Raw genomic sequence first — 4722 nt, 5'->3', positions numbered from 1 at the left:
TGTGGAAGAGGGGAGAAAACTACAGCTGATAGAGATTGGTCAAGGCCTCAGAGGGCCTCCGTGAACTGCTCCCACTTTGGCTATAAAGCACAAAATAATGCACTTGAAGGGTTCTTGTGAGCTTCTTCTACAAAATGGGATGATGTTAATTATGGCAATGGTGATGATCTACATCTACCTCCTTGTGTTATCATGAAGATTTGTGCAGATGATACATACAAGGTCTTTATCTCAGCACCCAGAGGGTAAGTACTTAAGAAATGTAGCAGGCATTTGCTCCCGCTGTTTCTGCTCCTGGGTTAACAATCAAGATGGTACATGCTGAAGCCTTTTCTCGTCCTTTGAGTCGGAATGAAGTTGCTGGTTTAATTTTCCATTTGACAGTATTTGGTGCAGTGACATACTTTACTATCAAATGGATGGTAGATGCAATTGATCCAACCAGGAAGCAAAAATTAGAAGCTCAGAAACAGGTCACTTGGAGTGATATAGCAGGTTTAGATGATGTCATTACAGATCTGAAAGACACAGTCATCTTACCTATCAAAAAGAAACATTTGCTTGAGAATTCCAGGCTTCTGCAGCCTCCAAAAGGTGTTCTTCTCTATGGGCCTCCAGGCTGTGGTAAAACGTTGATTGCCAAGGCCACTGCCAAAGAAGCAGGCTGTCGATTTATTAACCTTCAGCCTTTGACACTGACCGACAAGTGGTATGGAGAATCTCAAAAATTGGCTGCTGCTGTCTTCTCCCTTGCCATAAAACTACAACCATCCATCATCTTTACAGATGAAATAGACTCCTTTCTACGAAACTGTTCAAGTTCTGACCATGAAGCTACAGCCATGATGAAAGCTCAGTTTATGAGTCTCTGGGATGGATTGGATACTGATCACAGCTGTCAGGTCATAGTAATGGGAGCTACCAATCGTCCTCAGGACCTTGACTCTGCTATAATGAGAAGAACGCCTACAAGATTTCACATCAACCAGCCTGCTTTAAAACAGAGAGAAGCAACCTGAAACTCATCTTGAAAAATGAAAACGTGGATAGGCATGTAGACCTGCTAGAAGTGGCCCAGGAAACTGATGGCTTTTCAGGAAGTGACCTAAAAGAGATGTGTCGAGATGCTGCCCTCCTCTGTGTTAGAGAATATGTTAATTCTACATCAGAAGAAAGCCATGATGAAGATGAAATTCGGCCTGTTCAACAGCAGGACCTGCATCGGGCAATTGAAAAGATGAAGAAATCAAAGGATGCAGCATTTCAGAATGTTTTAACACATGTTTTTAGATTAAGAGTAAAGATCATTTGTATAGTTCAGAGATCTAGTTTGGTGTGTCCTCTTATCAGTCAGTGGAAATAGAATGGAAAGAGTGCTCTTTAAACCATGAGGGAACTCAGTGTTTATGGTTTTATACTCTGAATTCTAAGTTATTGAGATATAGTTGTTACGTAAGTGGTATTACTGTTTGTCAAAAATCACAAGGAGGAACAGTTGAATCCAGCCTGAAAGTGGGTGCCTGTGTTTGACCTCTTTAGCCATATATTGTACAGCCTTATAGAATCTAAGCTGGTCTTAAAGCCATAAATGATTCATTGGGTCATTAGTGAGAAACGGGGATGTGGTTAGGTGCTGGTCCCTAGACATGTGAGTATGTGTTTGTGTGTGTGCGTGTATGTGTGTGTATATTAAATGTATATATCCACACATTTTATATTGACATTCTGTAGATATGTTTGAATACAGAAACATTTTTTACTCCAACTACTGAATCCAGGAGTACCAAATAATATATAGTAAAACTAAGATTTAAGGTTGTGTCAAAAAGGCACAGTGATTCAGCCATTTCCATTTGTCATTTCTTTCAACCTTTTTTAAGTTGAGTGTTTTTCTTTCTGCAGTTGATTAGTTGGATCCTCCACATCTTGCATATATACACGGGCTCAATTATTATGTTTGTCAGGATAATCAAATAAAAATACTAGTTCATGGTCAGCATTGAATGGCTGTTAGGCAGTCATGTGCTCAACACTGATTTCACCTCTTTCTGTAAGTATACTGAGTATAAGCTTTTTAAGTTTAAATTGATTTACATGAAAGTGGATTAAAAGACTTTTCAAAAGAAAAGATTTCAAAAACCTCAGTACCCTTTAATACATGTACATTTCTTTCCTTTCTTCATTTAATGTACATACGTCTGTTGTAACTATGTTTCTTAAATATTATTTTAAGGTTATGTGTTCTTTAATTATGGTCAAATATAATTTGGTCAACAAAAATGAAATAATAGTTTAAAACAAGTAGTTGTTACTAAGTGTGCTAAAAATACTCATTTTGTAATTAATTTTAGTTTTCTTAGTATATTATAAATTGTGCCCTGGTCAAGTACAAATGTACACATCAAAATGCCCATATTGTATCTATCTGTAGTCATTTAATGTGAATTATATGTGAATTTTTTTTTTTCAATATTTTACTAACCAGAATTCTGTTACAGGCACCTAAACACGCAGCATGAGGAAAAGGGCACAACACAATCTTGGGGTGCTTTCTGAATCATCAGATTAAATTATGCTTCATGTTTTTGCTTTTACTGTATTTATTTTAAAACTCTCAATCTTTTTTCATGTGTTACTGGATTAATTTATCTCATAATGTCTCTCACAACAATCTATTAGATCGTTTATTCTTCGGTTGTACTTTGAATGGTGGGGTAGCAGTTTCAGCTGAACATTGGATAACAAAAAGCAAGTTATGGAAGATTGTGAAGAGGATGGAAAAATTGAATACAAGATGCCAAAAATGAAAAAAAGTGTCCCATTTTTAATAACTATATTACACTATTATTTTATAAATGTGTAATAAAGGGGTCCCTCTTTTTTTTTAAAAAAAGAAATGCAGCAAATGTTAAAATTCTACACAGGTGGTAATCTAGATTGTAAATAACAAACCTTGCCTGATAAAAATCCAGACAATAATCTGGCTATTTTTTTTGTTTTTAGCACATATCAATGACCAGTTTTCTCTTTCTTTTTTTAAAAATTTATTTATTTTTATTTATTTATTATTATTATTATACTTTAAGTTCTAGGGTACATGTGCATAACGTGCAGGTTTGTTACATATGTATACTTGTGCCATGTTGGTGTGCTGCACCCATCAACTCGTCAGCACCCATCAACTCGTCATTTACATCAGGTATAACTCCCAGTGCAATCCCTCCCCCCCTCCCCATGATAGGCCCCGGTGTGTGATGTCCCCCTTCCTGAGTCCAAGTGATCTCATTGTTCAGCTCCCACCTATGAGTGAGAACATGCGGTGTTTGGTTTTCTGTTCTTGTGATTGTTTGCTAAGAATGATGGTTTCCAGCTGCATCCATGTCCCTACAAAGGACACAAACGCATCCTTTTTTATGGCTGCATAGTATTCCATGGTGTATATGTGCCACATTTTCTTAATCCAGTCTGTCACTGATGGACATTTGGGTTGATTCCAAGTCTTTGCTATTGTGAATAGTGCCACAATAAACATACGTGTGCATGTGTCTTTATAGCAGCATGATTTATAATCCTTTGGGTATATACCCAGTAATGGGATGGCTGGGTCATATGGTACATCTAGTTCTAGGTCCTTGAGGAATTGCCATACTGTTTTCCATAATGGTTGAACTAGTTTACAATCCCACCAACAGTGTAAAAGTGTTCCTATTTCTCCACATCCTCTCCAGCACCTGTTGTTTCCTGACTGTTTAATGATCGCCATTCTAACAGGGGTGAGATGGTATCTCATTGTGGTTTTGATTTGCATTTCTCTGATGGCCAGTGATGATGAGCATTTTTTCATGTGTCTGTTGGCTGTATGAATGTCTTCTTTTGAGAACTGTCTGTTCATATCGTTTGCCCACTTTTTGATGGGGTTGTTTGTTTTTTTCTTGTAAATTTGTTTGAGTTCTTTGTAGGTTCTGGATATTAGCCCTTTGTCAGATGAGTAGATTGCAAAAATTTTCTCCCATTCTGTAGGTTGCCTGTTCACTCTGATGGTAGTTTCTTTTCCTGTGCAGAAGCTCTTTAGTTTAATGAGATCCCATTTGTCAATTTTTGCTTTTGTTGCCGTTGCTTTTGGTGTTTTAGACATGAAGTCTTTGCCCATGCCTATGTCCTGAATGGTACTACCTAGGTTTTCCTCTAGGGTTTTTATGGTATTAGGTCTAACATTTAAGTCTCTAATCCATCTTGAATTAATTTTCATATAAGGAGTAAGGAAAGGATCCAGTTTCAGCTTTCTACTTATGGCTAGCCAATTTTCCCAGCACCATTTATTAAATAGGGAATCCTTTCCCCATTTCTTGTTTCTCTCAGGTTTGTCAAAGATCTGATGGCTGTAGATGTGTGGTATTATTTCTGAGGACTCGGTTCTGTTCCATTGGTCTATATCTCTGTTTTGGTACCAGTACCATGCTGTTTTGGTTACTGTAGCCTTGTAGTATAGTTTGAAGTCAGGTAGCGTGATGCCTCCAGCTTTGTTCTTTTGACTTAGGATTGTCTTGGAGATGCGGGCTCTTTTTTGGTTCCATATGAACTTCAATGACCAGTTTTCAAAACAGACTATCATCAGGTAAATGCAATGGAAGCAAATAGAGTGACATGTAAGACACTTTGGAATCGTGCAGAGTCCCAGGAAATCTGCTGGGACCATGCTTTGCCATAGGCAGTAAAGCCTTT

At 37.5% G+C, this 4722-nt stretch overlaps 1 pseudogene across 1 annotated transcript; it reads left to right on the top strand.

Annotated features, from left to right (window-relative positions):
- Nucleotides 1–266: 266 nt before the first annotated feature.
- On the top strand, nucleotides 267–2883 carry LOC110740543 (annotated as a pseudogene). The gene has a single exon (XR_002515253.2). The product of XR_002515253.2 is annotated as an ATPase family AAA domain-containing protein 1 pseudogene (transcript).
- The last annotated feature ends 1839 nt before the right edge of the window (nucleotides 2884–4722 follow it).

The sequence above is a fragment of the Papio anubis genome, chromosome 16 (assembly GCF_008728515.1).
Source record: "Papio anubis isolate 15944 chromosome 16, Panubis1.0, whole genome shotgun sequence".
Lineage (NCBI taxonomy): Eukaryota > Metazoa > Chordata > Mammalia > Primates > Cercopithecidae > Papio > Papio anubis.
The sequence above is the reverse complement of the archived record's forward strand: the minus strand, read 5'-3'. Positions and strand labels throughout refer to the sequence as shown.